The following is a 15,597-nucleotide window of genomic DNA, read 5'->3' as shown; positions in this document are numbered from 1 at the left end:
ATCTATCTACTGAACACCTGCATGCCAGCCCTGTGCTAGGTGCTGGAAGTACAGGAATTTTCCTGGCAGATTCAGTCACTGCCCTCATTGAGCTTTTAAACTAGTGAAGAAGACAAACATTAATAATTGTAAGCGTGATCATTGTGACAAAGTGAAACCTGCTGTGTATTTTAAAGAGATTATGGCTTACCCAATCCATGGAAAAAAGTGACAGATTCAGGATCTAGCAACAAACCAGCACAGATTTTTAAACAGGCAGTAGAAATAATGTGTTCTTCCCCTGAAGCCCTAACAATGATTAATGTCAGCCACCTGAGTGAGATGCCGGATGCCAACCTAAAGTCCTACGCGTCAGCGTGTCTCTAGCTACAGTAAGAGAAACCCCCTTTTTGACTGGCTCAAACAATAAGGAAAATGCATTTTGCCAAACAATGAAAGCCCTGAGGTAGGGGGACCCCAGCACTATGACAATATCATCAAGTTCCCTGGTCCATTGGCCTTTCTGCTTTTAACTCTCAGGGTGCCAGCAGTGTCCAAAGGCTGGCACCTGGTAGAGTTGCAAGACAACAGCCATGGTTCCAAATGTCACCTTCAGACACAACAATGGCACCTGGTAGAGTTGCAAGACAACAGCCATGGTTCCAAATATCACCTTCAGACACAACAAAAGGCAAATAGATTTGTGTCTTTTTTCAAGAATGAAGTCACTTTAGCAAATTTCCTTTTGTATCCCATTGACCAGAATTCAGTCACATATCCCCAGAGAGGTGCCTAGGGAGGAGAATGCTATCATCATGAGTAGCTTAATCAGGAATTACCCCTGAGTCTCCAGGAAGTGGCCTCCTTGGTGAAGTGGTTGCCCAGACAGAATGTTTCTTGGCAGTTAGGAGTAAAGGGCCATACTGTCGGTAAGTAGCCTGTGGCATCTGTGCTGCTCAGTGACACTGAGCGTCGTGAAAGATGTTCCCTGTCTTCTACCCCAACCCTCCCAGATCAGCATCCCACAGGACATCAGAGCATTGGGGAGGGAAGGCTGTTGCTGTGACTAATAGTCTAAATGTGCCCCAGTTAATACAGAGAATGCTCAGATAATGGAAATCAGTGTAATGGGTTGTCTGCACTAAAGAAGAGCTGTACTGTTCAGGAGGCAAATGTTCTCACCATCTCCATGAAGAAATGCAAACAGATGCTAGACATGTAGCAACTCATACATAAGCCTTCTCAGCTGCAAACTGCTAAAAGTAATACCCCTAGACTAAATCCTGCTATATCTAATAATGTCATATAATCAAGGCATAATTTTGATTTTTATCAGACCAAAATGCAATTACAGAACACTTGTGATCTATTGCAGTGTTAGTTAAGTACTGCCCTTGACCCTAAGTGGGGAAGAAGAGATGTACAAAACCAATTTAGGATGTAAGGCATAATGCAGTAAAGGGGATGGGGCAGGAGTGTTCCACAAACTTATCTTCATGTTTAACAGAGGATAAGTAAAAGAAAAATAAATAAATATGAGAGAGAGAGAGAGAAAGAAACAGAGATTGATTAATTGATTGATTGAAAAGGAAAAGACTTTTAAGCCTGGATGGGGGAGGGGAGAGAGAGATATGATTGGTGGACTGATGGATTGATTAAGAAAAGACCTTTAAGCCTGGACCTTGAGAAATGGATAAAATTGTAGAAAAAATTGAGGAAGGCCGTTCAAGCTGTTGGAAATCAGAGACTATCCTTAGATAATGGATAGTACCATAGATTAACTGGAGAATAAGGACCAGAAGGAAAAGTACTCAGAGATAAAACTGAAAAGACAGATTGCCATCACATAATAGAATATTTTAATGCCTTATTAATTAGTTTAGGCTTTTTTTCTATAGTTTCATAGTGAGTCACTGAAGGGTTTGGGCTAGGGAGCTACTGGATAAGAATGTATGCATTTGGAAAAGTTCTCATGTACCCAGGGTGTTAGAGAGCTTTTATGAGGAGAGAGGTTGGAAGTACAGGTATCAATTATGAAAAATTGAAGTACACGTAAAAGAGAATTAGGGTATGAACTGAAGTAATGTCCATAGGATAGAAAGAGGTATATGAAGCACTTTCTTGCAGTGAAAGGACTCAGCAATTGTTTGGACACGGGGTGTAGAAAAGAAGATACAAGGTTTCACTTTGAAGAGTGAGAAGAATGGTAGTAGCATTATTACTGAGGATAGCAAAGCAAGGAGGAGGAGTAACCAGTTTGGGGAATAGAAAACATGAATTTAATTTAGCATCATTGACAAATGGAAATACATGGAATTTCAATGATGATGTCTAGGGGAAAAATCTTGGCTCAAGCTACATTGATGCCCTATCTGAAGTCTGTGTAATTTAACAATATTATTAAATGAAAATATATATAATAACATAGTATATTTTACTAAGTAAAATCCACCCCCAAAGTTAATTTTGTTTAATGATACAAAGTTACACTGTACATGAAAGTCTAGTTTGCTTTTGGTAAACCTTGCCACAAATTGAATCTTTAGAAATTTAGCAATTTGTTTAAATGCCCATAGGCACCTGTTATACAGAAAATTTCTATACTGATAAATACTGAATGCTTTATATTAATGACTCATTTCAGAAAATGTACTCATTAAATGTTGTAATGATATACAGATCTTGGAAAACTGGGCCATATCTTTATAGAAGTCGTAGTTGCAGCCTTAGTCATCTGTTGCGTCTCTAAGAGAACCTTGAAGAAATATTGTTTGGTTCTTTTACTACAAGGATTTTGTCTTCTACAGATTTGTGCCCACTTGGACCTTATTTACTCTTGCTGCCTTTCTCATTCCTGTCTTTCTGTAAACAAGCTGTAAACAAACTAATTCCCATATGTTATTGCTTCCTCCAGGGACATTTGCATTTTAATAACAGTCTCTTTGAATACTCAAAAGTATGGAAGACCTAATGGACTAGATATCTAGTAGAATAATTTTTTTTATAATGAGGATTATTTTTTTGAGGAAAGGAAGGCAGGAGAGCATTTCCAACATACCTTAAACCATATTTTCTAATTAGCTATATTACTACTGCCAGCCCTAACTCCTAGCTTGAAATCATAAAAACCTCTGGTTTTTGAAATGCTTTATACTCCAATGACCCAGTTCGGTGCAGAAATCCCACCCATATACTCCTTCACAAATCATAGCAGTCATTAGAACACTTTCCAGTCTTAGGAATCTCACTATTTCACAAGGTAAACAATTCAAGTTTGTTTGTTTTTAATATAGCCTTAAATGTAAATGCATTAATTCTGTACTCTGGGACCAATGCCTGTTCTATATGCCAGCTATTCAAATCAAAAAGGCATTTAACTTGTTCCTCACAGTACCACCTCTCCTTAGTCTACCCTCTTCCAGACCAAATATATCTCTGGTTTCTTTAATAGATTCTTATGATACTTTCCAGACCTGTTACCATCATGTCTCTCTTATCAAAATCCACCCAGCATTGTTCACACTCCTCTTCATTGTGTCTGCAGAACTAACAGCAGAATATTCCAGATATGGTCTGGCAAGTATGATATTGAGTGCCCCATTACCTCCTCTTATCTTGAGACTGCTGTCTCATTAATGGAGTTAAAGTTACATCAGCTTTTCTGGCAGCCATCACATTTTTCACTCATACTGTATTCACTTTCAAATAAAAAGCTTTAGCTTTTCTTTATGTGTACTTGTATTATGTCCTATCTCCCTTATTCTTTATTCAGCTAATTTAACTAAAATCCCAAATTTAACATTGAACATAAAAAAACATTATTTTTTGTCTCTAAACTATTAATAGAGAAGATAAAAGAGCAAGGGAGTATTAATGTTATGATCATACCATCTCCCCTAAGCAATAGATAGATCTCTTCTTTCAGATTCTTGTTGTTTCTAGCTTAGCTTTAACAGTCCTTTTTACTATCCTTAGCATTTTACAAGTCTCATTTCTTTTTGGTCTTTCATCTTTCTGACTTTGTTCTTATACCTTTAAACAACACTGTAGTTCAGCATTATAGAATCATTTCAGGTATAGAAAGTACGAAAACATTGGGATTTCTATGCTGTAGTTTCTGACTTTACCAAAGTGTTCTTCTATGACACTGGTATTTCCAACTACTGAGCCAGTGAATTGAATACAGATTTTTCTCTGTGAAGGATCCACAGAGGCAAGATTGGATGTATTAATCAAGTCAGGAAATTCATCAAATTTTTAATTCCCAGAAAAGCAGGATTTGGTACCAGAACAAATTTAAAGTTTCTAAAGAAGTCATTTGAACTTCCTCTGTCACTATGAAATATAAACCTGCAATAGGCAGCATGTCTGAATTCTTGCGCAGTTCCATTTTTTTAACCTGTGTATCCTGTATATCAAATAGCAAGACATCAACTTTCACTCAGACCTGTGTAGCATATGTGCTGACTGTCTTCCCAAGAAACTGTTGTAAGGGGAGCTATTTTGGGGGCAATGCCAGGCAGAATAGAAGCAACACTTTAAGGATGCTTTTAGCTGTCACTTCAAAATAAGATGATAAATTTGGAAAGCTGAGAGGGTTGTCTGCTTTGTATTACTAAGGTTTTGAACCTGGTCTTCATGGTGATTGCTAAAGGACATAGTATTGTTTCTACAAAAGGAATCTGTAGCCATATTCTAGAAAACAAAAAATAGCAACAATAAAAACCCTTTGCCTGGGCAGTGTCTCCCATTTGTCTTTTTAGCCACTAATCTGCAGTGTAATAATCACCAGTGTTCTTTCCTACAGTGGATAGCAATGTGGGTGATGCAGAACTGAGACCCAATGTACTGGCAGGTTACATGCTCAGGAAGATAAAATGCATTCTCCTGATGTGGTGTATTTGCTTATGATTTTACATTGTTTAGCTGGAGAGAAAGCAAGAAACATAATGCCCTTTATAGTATCAGAATCATTATTGTATTTCTATGGTCACATTTCTTCACTTAGACCATTATCAAATCAGCATTGAATCAAAAGGAAAATTGCTAAGCCCCTAAGGACAAACTACTCTTTCTAATCCATTTTGAATAAAACAAATGATGCTGCCTCATTTTGAGTGACATAGGGGAGAGCATGGGTGAAGGGTCCCTCTTTTGAGGACCTTCTGTTTGCTAGCCATTTTTATTAAGTATGTAGCTTAACATTCCCAGGTGCCCCGTAAGGTAGGTTGTGTTAGATTCATGTGACAGATCAGGAAACTAGGCCTTTAAGTAACTATTCAACTTCCCTCCAGCACAGGCTGGTGAAGGTTGAGCAGTGTGTTACAAAGCCCATGTTCTTTCTATTAGACCACAGTGCCCCTTTCTACCATTCATGGGTGCGTACATTTAGTTGCTGGTGGTAGCAATAGTGGTATTAGAGATGATGACTTATTTCTGTAATGTTCAAAAGGATTTTGCTATAGTTCTGGGGAAATAGGTAGCATGAGAAAATTATACACAATTTCATGGCACAGACTTCAGTCTCGTCAGCTTCCCTCAGTACCTCACCATCACGCTTTACAAATTTTTCCCCACATATTCTTCCTCGTGACCCCTGTCACCATCATCCAAAAGAAAATAAAAAATAAATTTTTTTTTAAAAGCAAAACATGAAATAATTGCTTCAGTCAATTATTGTGATTTCTCTGCATTCTGGAGAATATAAATGTGCCGTAGTTCTTTGCTCAAAGTGAAACCTCCTGATGCATCACATCAATTAAGTTTACTGTAAAATATTTATGTGAATGTTAAGCCCTCACAGCTCATTTATAAGGTATGTGTCTTGGTATGTACAGATTCTTATCACTCTGAGAGCGTAAACAACACTAGTAACAAACGTTTTCAAATTATTTGTCAGCATGCTTTTGAGGTGGGGTGAGAATAACAGTGTTATTACAGCCCCCTTTCCAAATGGCTTTTCAAACTCTTACGATATTGAAATGTTAAGAGGAATCATCATAAGTTACGGCTTGTGAAGAATATGTGAATCCAGGCCAAAAATATTTAAAGCTAAGGGAACGGATGAGTAAATAGTTGGATTTGACTCAAGATCTTTGCAATGTTTTCATTAAACTGCTGAAAGATGTACTTTTTAAAATGTAAATTCAGACACTGACATTTGCAACCTGCACACAGAGTTTCTTATGAGCATATAAGGTCACTTGGATGATTCACTGAAGTGTGATCGCCGAAGGCAGAGATGTTGTTGTGAGTTGCTTAGTTTACAGAAGCCTTTGAAGCGTGGTTATGTAACAGTCTGTGTTTGTTAGAATCTAGGCTTTATGCAGCAAATAAAAACAAAGGACTTAATTTAGGATTAGCTAGTTGCCACATTCTATCAAGATTTTATATGTAAAGGTTAATTTCTGGACTAAAAATGTAGAGCTTAACTTTTTAGTTTTCCAGGCTTAGATGTTTTGGTAAAAAATTAAAGGAAGAAAAAAAACAAGTCCAAGGGTTTCTCATAAAAGATCTACATAGTGACTTTGAACAGATGCAAGCATGTTTCTTTTCCTCATGCGCATATGTGTGAGAGAGAGAGAGCACAAAAGCGCTTTTACTCTGTGTCCATTTAGTGATGAAGCTCTTTTTATGCGAATGGGGACAGGTAATCCTACTAACAATTTTATATTTAATGTAAGTCCTCCTTTTGTTTCTGTAGCTTCAAAATGGATGTACACTCATGGCCTTGGTTAGCCTCCTTTAGTTTCAAGGTGAAAGTAATACTTTTAAACATTACCTCATTACCTAGAGGTACTTTTGGTAATTTTTCATTGTTAAACACTGTCCAAAAACCCCTGTGATGTAATGATAATGACAAACGTGTACCCCCCACCTCCACTGGCAATAAAGAGCCTATGATTTAGCTTCATTTTATACTCAGGAATTTGAGATGAATCACAAAGTAAGAAAAATATTTTGCAACTGCTGTAACACTTTTAGATTGGTTTAATATATATTCATAGGACTATAGGTAGTAATGAATAATGAGTGGGCCCTTACTACACACAAACGTTTTTAATTTTTTTTTTTTAATAGCTGAGTGCTATTCAGTGTCATTCAACAGCATTTCTGATTTTGGTTCATAGCTCAGTTGCTCAGTGATAGTCTCCTCTGGTTCCAGAAATTCATCTAACAATAGCTCAGTCAAGATTTCTCTCCTCTATTTCTTGTCTTTCTGGGGAAAACAGAAATCAGAAATATTATTGTATGCTATAAAAACAGGACATTCTCACCTACTAGTTGTGTCATTAATGGGAGGAAAACATTTGTTCCTAGCATAAGTATTTTTACCAATTTGTGAAAAGAGGTACTATTATATGGCAATTGACTCCAAGATACATGGTAAGACTGTCTTTCTTATATTAACAATTATATCTTTACTTGGAATATATTAGGTAAACATAAAGCTAAATTGTTGATTGATGGATGGATGGATGTATGGATGGATGGCTGGATAGATGGAGGATACAGTTTCCTAATGGTGGAAGAGCCCTTAAAGTTGTTCAAAATTAAGTAATTAAAACACAAAGATTTCTATAATCTATTGCTTTTCCCTTAGAGCAGATGTTTAATTAAATGGTAGAAAGGAAAAATTGATAAAATATTATCAATAACATACATCATGATTTTGTAGAATTTAAAATTGTGGAATCTGCTGTCAGGATACTTGCTGAACAGACTTTCATAATAAGACCTACCATCTATTTACAAACATATGCTTTGCATGCTGCAAGCACTTTACATTCACTGTCTCATTTAGTAAACTTTTTCCTTTCCTAGGGAATAGCATTGCAAACTGTAGAGGAAGGAAAAATCCACAATGAAAACACTGGCCTGAAAGATTTCATATCTAAACTTTCTTTTTAAATTGTCCTTTATTTAATTAGTCCAGAACGGATTGTTCTCTTTTATTTTGAAAAATAAATTATACATATCACCTTTATATCTTATGCCAGCTTTTTTAAAATAGAGCATTCAGTATCTAAAATAAATTTCTAATATATTGAATGTTAAATTACTTTTTCCTTCTGCATCTCTGTAGAAATTAGCCCACCCTCCCCCCTTTTATTTTTTTTTTTCAGTGAACATCTCCTGCCTACGAGAAAGCTGTTTGGATCTTCTATAAGTGAGATATTTTTATTTTCATCATTTTCTGTTAAGCTGTTCTAACTCTCACAGAATCTCACAGGGTCAAATTGAGGGCTCAGTGTTTCATCTACATTTGAAAATGGTACCTGAGTATTCCAGAAGTTTTCTTAAAATTAAGCCATTATCTAATTACTGGTTCATTATAAATGTTTAAGGGCTCTTAAGGATATATGGGTGCTACAACCAAAAGAAAGTTGTGTCTCTCCAGAGAAAAGTGGAAAAAGTGAAGCCATGAACAATGTGTTCTTGGAAACAGTGGTTTCAGTTATAACCATGTATAAGAACCATCTCTAATTCTATTAATGTGGTATCTCTTACCCTAAATGATGGCAAAATGCCTAATTAATCCCTATTTTATTTGTGAAATTTATCTGTGGAACTAATTAATCCTTTCGGTAGTTACATGATACCAACTGTTGAATAAGGAAAGCATTCTTATTATGTTATTAAGTAAAATTATTTAATTAATATATAACTTAAGTGCAGTCATATTACCTTTTATTGGCACACAATTAACATTTATGATAGGAACATTAATTTAAACAGAAGATTATTTTCTTTGTCTGTAAAAGTATAACCATTACTGTAATTTTTTCCCCATAAGCTCTTTATTACTTAGGGAAATAGTCAATTTCACTCTACTACCTTCCCTTCTAACGCTCTTCCTTTTTGTTCAGCCTAAAGGGAAACAAAAGGAAAATAAGTTTCTCTGTGGTAGCATTCTTTTCTGATTCTGAAACATTCCTTTCTTCAGTTTGTTCTCTTACCCTAACATTCTTATCTCACAAAGGCTCATGTAACTTGTATGGCAGTATGTATTTCTGGGTCTTATATTTGTAAACATTGAGAAATTTGCTCTTTTTACTAGGATAGTGGTTAAGAGCATTAACTCTGGAATAAGACCATCTGAGAGTTCAAGTTCCATCTCTTCCACTTACTCATGAAAGTAATTTCTTTGTTTCCTAGTTTTCTCATTTTTAAAACACCTACTTGTAGAATTATTGTCAGAATTAAATGAGTTGATGGCATGTGAAAGGCTTGGCAACAGTGTCCAGCACATACTATAAGCTTAGTACCTGTTAGCTGTGATGGTCATAAAGTCTTCTGCTCCCTGCTATATCTTTTCCTCATTCTTGTGCCATTGGCCCACGTTTCTTCCTTACCTCCACTTTCTCCACATGCTACACCACTATCTTGATTTCCCCTTCTTCTCTAATCACTCTTTGTGTTGTCTTTTTTCCCCTCAGATCCAAACCCAATCATTTATTCTTTTTTCTTGCTCTTTCCCCTTGAAGAACTCACACATGCTCATAACTTCAACTGTAGCTCTGTGAAGATGATCCCTAATTGCCCCTTCTACCATGGTCTTCCCCTATTCACTAAGTGAAATTTTGTGATGTTTAATGACTGTTAGGAAATACTGAGCAGTCTGGAATCATAGCTTTTTGAAAGGTAGAAGAACTGTAGCATGACCTGGTTCTATTCAATTAAATGGAATTGGTTGAATCAGATGTATTTTAGAGATGGTTTCCAAATTAGTACCAAAAGTTAAATTGCATAACACTTGACAGTGTATGAATACTTTTATTTATATTGACTCATCTTGCCCTCACATCATCTTAGTGATGGGGTCAGGCAAGTATTCTTATCCTCAAATTAAATATAAGCATTAGAAAGATTTATAACTTTCACAAGATCATATTCTTAGTAAGTGAATAAATGTGATTTAAGTCTAGTTCCTGTAAGTTCAGCACAGTTTTTTACTTGGGCACCAGATAATTCACCTTTTGTTGCCCTGTAGAAACACCATTAAAATAAGTAAAGTGTGTCTCACTAACTACTTATAATTTTATTTGTTTTCTCTGCTTCTCTTTGTAGAAGTTAATGGTGTCTCTGACTAAATGTCATTTTTTGCAGTGTTACACTGTCCTAGTTTCTGACACAAACACAGATCAATTTAGCTGGAGTATTTTTAAAATAAACATATTCACTTTAAAGGGATAAAATGATTTTTTAAGGAAAAAGATGACTGCTCAAATATTTGTTAAACCAGGATATAAATCTAAGTATATTTCAGCTTCAAGTGCAGATTGGGAAAGTGTCATGCTAGGTGCTGAAGGATGTTAGAGGATAAAGAGTCTGGGGACTAAAAATCCCATAGAATAAAGAACACTTTACAAAGAGGTGAAAGAGAAGCGTCCTGCTATCATCAGCTTTCTTTCATTTAATTGTATATATTTCCTTTTCTTGCCTTAATAATTTTGAATGTAGGAAATTTATTCCTGGTGATATTTTGTTTGTTGACAGCTTCAGACAACTTACCTAAGGGATATACAGAATTGTCTTACTGGATTTGGTTAACTCTTTTATGACCATAGTAGTCACATCACTTTGGAATTTTAATAATATTTGGATAGTCTAAATAAAACTCAACATTTGTGAAATAGCTATAAAAATAAATAATTAAGTCTACATAGAATTTGATCCAAAATGTGCCAGAATTTTTGCTCATTTCAATTACGTAAATCATCTTTATATTTGACTATCATAGCCAAAACATTGGTTCATTTTGTTTTGAATTGTACAAAAATGCACTTTTCAGAAATAACTTAGCAGCTTTACTCTTTTCTTGTGTAATTCTTTTCCACATCTACCTAGTAAGATTAAACCAATATGATTGTTTTCAAGATGATTGCAAACTACTATACTAGATTTATTATACCCCTGAAAAAATATATATATTAACAATCACATGTGTATGTGTGTTTAAAGATCTCTCACTCAATTTTTTTGGTGCCTGTGGAGAAATGTTTACTTTGAATCTTTTTCCTCACAATCATCAACCTAGGTAAAGTTTTGATAGTTACTGACTGTGTGCCCAGAAGTGCTCAGGAATGACTGGGAGTAATGATGCATGTGCGTACACACACACACACACACACACACACACACACACACACATACTCCTGTAAGCTTTACTTGACAGTTTCTCAAGGAAAGCTAGCTCAGCCCCTTCTCATTTACCTTTCTGAAGCACTGAGTAAGCCCTAAAGTATTAGATTTTCTATTTGGTCTTAAAAGTTAAAAGAGAAAGAAGAATATAGACTATACATTACTCCTAATAAATTTTGGCTTCAAATAAAGAAAAAGGATATTTCTACTACCAACACTAAAAGAGTAAGCTTTCAAATGTTTAAGTATTTTAATGTTCATTTACTTTGCAGACTTTAACTGGCAGATGGTGGTAGAGTGTAGAAAATATTATACCTAAGTGCATATCCTGGCCTTGCCAAATTATGTATAAAATCATATATATATGATTTTTCACAGTCATTTTGATGTTCAATGCTTAACTTCAGTCATCTGTATAAAGAAGGCTAAGCAGTCAAGTTGAAAATACAAGCCTTTGAGTATATGTCGACTTTAGTAAACATGTAATCATTTATCCACTTCAACTAAGAATTATATAAAATGTCTGTCTCCAGGGCTCATACCAATCAGAGTTATTCACTTGAGAATTAATTGCTTCAAGCTGACATGCATCTGTTTAACTGTTGTGACTGTTCCAAAAAGAAGGAAAAAAAAATCTTTTAAAATGTCCAAGTAAAACTTTATAGATAATGAAATGGGATTGTGTTAGAAGTTACATTGTACGGATCTGGAATATTAACTCTATAAAGTGAGGGAAGAAAATTAAGGTTGTTCTTTTATGACTAAAGTAGTGTTAAATTATTTCTTAAAGTTTAGCAAGAGCATGCATAGATCAAAACCCAAGGAGGATACTACCATAGGAAAATAATGAAAAGAAGATCCACTCAATAAATATTCCAGGTACTAATCTAGGTCCCAGGTAGAGGGGAAGAGGGGGGATGGGGAAAGACATATTTCCCTTATAGAGGTTTATTTTAATTAAAGGAAGAGAGAAAATATAATAATTAAATTTATAGGATGATAAAAGTTGATAATGCTGTGTTGAAAAATCAGGACAAATGCAAGAGCGTGTGGGGAAGTGTTTAATTTTCAGTTAGGATGTTCAGAGTAGGCTTCTCAATCTTTCTCAGAAGCATGAGGAGCATTTTTAAAAATTCATAAAATCTTAGGGCTTCCCTGGTGGCGCAGTGGTTGAGAGTCCGCCTGCCAATGCAGGGGACACGGGTTTGTGCCCCGGTCCGGGAAGATCCCACATGCCGCGGAGCAGCTGGGGCAGTGAGCCATGGCCGCTGAGCCTGCACGTCCAGAGCCTGTGCTCCGCAACGGGAGAGGCCACAACAGTGAGAGGCCCACGTACCAAAAAAAAAAAAAATCATAAAATTTTAAAAAGTGTGTAGTCCTCAAATAGTTCAAGATACTGTCCAATCAAACTTCAATGTTCAGCTTGTTTAAATAACAGGAAAAGTGTTTAGATTCTAGTGAGAACAAAGACATGGGAGAAAGGAATGGAAAAAAAGGTCACAAAGGAAGCAAAGGCCAAGTTGGGTGTAAAAAGTAAGAAAGTAAATCGACCTACTTTTACATTTTTCATCACTTTAGACAGCAGTTTAAACGGTCCAGGGTCTATAATAATAATATAAAGAGCAGCTAATAACTTGAGCATTTTTCCCAGCACTGGGCACTGTGTTAAGCGCTTGATGTACACTGCTTCTGTGAATCCTTGCAGCAACACTCTGATATATTACCTCCATTTTACCAGTGAGAAACTGAACCTCCAGGAAATTCAGTAACTTGCTGGAAGACACACAGTTGGTAATTGGCAGAATCGAGTTTAGAATGCAATTGTTGGACCCCAAAGCCATGCACCCACTGTATTTTACTGTTTTGGGATGCTTTCTCCTATTCTTGTCTGTCTGCATGAAATAGCTTAGATGATGCTTACTTACGCTAATTGTCATTATTTTTCAGGAACTTTGAAGTTTCCAATTATATTTTCCATTTATATATACATTGCATAGGACTCTATTAAAGGATGTATTAGAGTAAGTTTGGGTGAAGACGTTTCTTTATAGCCTATGTCAAAATTATTTTGAGTTCAAAAGCACAAGCACAATATGTTTGTAAAAAATGTTGCATCTGCATGGTCAAAACTCATTTTGATGACAAAGTATATGCTTAAAAGTTGTATAAAAATTGGTTGTTTTTTCTTTTGCAGTTCGAAATAATTGCTATTGCTTCATCAGATAATTGAATTTATAAGTTCTTTAGGTAATAATCTTTAATGTCACAGACAAAGACCAACAATTTTAGAGGGAGGTTAGTCTAGAAGTGTGGGCATATTTTTTCCTTATTTTCCTTTCTTGAGTTACTGAGAAACAGTGACATTTTTTAGTTCAAGTTATATAATCTTCTAGGACAAAGAAAAGTTCCTAATTAGGTTAGTCAAAGAATTCTGTAAAGTATTTAGAATAATATTTCTATTTGCACAGAGAAATATGTAGTGCTCAATATTTTATATTATTCAATTTGGTGCCTAAGAATGAACTAATAATTTGCTTGAAAATGCATTTCAAAAAGCATAGCAATCCATTAATTAACATGGTAGATTATATTTGAGCCCCTCATCCTTTGAGTTTACTTTATTGTTATTCTGCATTGTACAATTTCTAAGAATGTATAGTTAAGGAAGTAAGCTTGCAGGAGTTGGAGTTTATTTTTTAGGCTAAAATCAGAAACCTACTGATGAAACAAGCACATTCTAAGTTATACTAGAAATATACTTTTGTTTTTCACTTAATTAAAACATGTGGTTGTCATTTAAACTTTTAATGAAAACAGTGTTCACAAACTTGAATGCATGTGTAGCTCATGCATTGAAGTTGTTGCTTTTTTCAAGGACAATAAAATTTTAATGTAAACTAATAAAAATTTTAAAAAATATATTGTACCCTTAAAGGGAATTTCCACTTGCCTTTCATTATATTTAAAATATACTTTGACTACATTCAGTAGTAAATTTCCTATTTATTTTTATTTTACCCTCTTTTAATTTTATTTTAGAAATAGTATAATATTGGGGGAGTTTTTTTTTTAATTAAAGTTATTTAGAGCAAAAAGCTAAATGGATATTGTCTATTGAAAGTAATATACTCATAAATGTCCATCGCCCTATAATAGTTTCAAACAAATAATGAAAATATCATTTCCATTTCCATTGGTGAATTTTTAAATCATCGTATATTCTAGATGACAGAGCTAAAGATAAAAATGCCTAAATCAGATACACACACACACACACACACACCTGCCTCACTCTGACACACATACATTCATAAAACATACAGCAACACATTACAAGTTTTTGCTACCTCTATATTTGGAAAGAGCAGAGAGAGCAACTAAAGGTTGTCATTTATGACCATTTCTGTGGTTCAGGACAATAAATGATGTATAATTTAACTATATTTATAAAATAGAGAGACAGATCTATTTGAGACGCTATACAGCCATAACCTAAGATTTTGTGAATTATGGCTGGCAATAAATAAAATTCAATTCATGAAACATAGAAAGGGGAACATTATGTTAGAACATTGAGGCAAGTCCTGTGCTGGGTGGTTATCTTTAGACTGTTAAAAACATGAAATTATTTTTGTTTTCTACCACCTGTTCTTATACTGCCAGATGTTTGTTCACAGTTCCTTAGAATTTCGTACCTACTGTTTTCTGCCTTTGATACAGATTCTCTCTCCTGGGGTCACTTAACTCCCAAAAGTTATTGCAATCATAATACTATGGGTGGGTTGATTAAAGAATCAGATCTAAAAATAACGTACCAAATTCATACATTCTAAGTGTACATTTTTTTCACATTTTAACATGTCTTCAATTGGGATGTGTCTTACAGTGTTATCATCGTAGTGATATTTTTCCCTTTATTGGAGGTGTATAAAATAATTCATCTTAAAATTGAAGGTGTCTTAGATTTAAAGATATATGGTAACTTAGCAGCTTTGCCATCTTTATGGCCACCTAGTCACTAGAGAACCCCTTTTATTGTCACTGAGTCTGAAACCTCAGGGTTTGTACCTTACAATAAATTTCCTTAGTTTCTTCAGCAGGAGTGAAGTGAGTTTAGTGCAGAATGAGTTAAACGATAGTACTTCTTACATCAAAATCCTTATACTTTGAACAGACACTTTATCAAGTGGCTGAGCAAACACAGCAGCTTTTGAAGTATTTGAAGAGCCATTGAATTTAAGAGTCTTCATGTCTTCACTGTTCTTTAATCTTATTAGTACAGGTCTTCAGAACATGGCTCTTCCTTGGTTCAAATTTAAGGACACATAATAAAATAATGCTTAAAACTTCTTATCTACTTCAACCTGTTGATAGATATATCAAACACTTAGGAAGCTCTTGAATTTAAAATAAGAAATAATATTTTAAAATGATATCCAAATGGATAGGGATCTATTTGATCTCCTTTTTTAA

General features: G+C 34.9%; 1 protein-coding gene across 4 annotated transcripts in view; it reads left to right on the top strand.

Moving 5' to 3' along the window:
• GBE1 (1,4-alpha-glucan branching enzyme 1) overlaps positions 1 to 15,597 on the top strand; it is a 297,233-nt gene that overhangs the window by 261,106 nt on the left and 20,530 nt on the right. The gene's annotated exons all lie outside the window — the stretch shown is intronic.

Source organism: Delphinapterus leucas, chromosome 4 (genome assembly GCF_059928025.1).
Source record: "Delphinapterus leucas isolate spDelLeu-1000000601 "Yukka" chromosome 4, BTC_Dleu_Yukka2, whole genome shotgun sequence".
Taxonomy (NCBI): Eukaryota; Metazoa; Chordata; class Mammalia; order Artiodactyla; family Monodontidae; genus Delphinapterus; species Delphinapterus leucas.
This window is presented reverse-complemented; position numbering and strand designations above follow the sequence as displayed.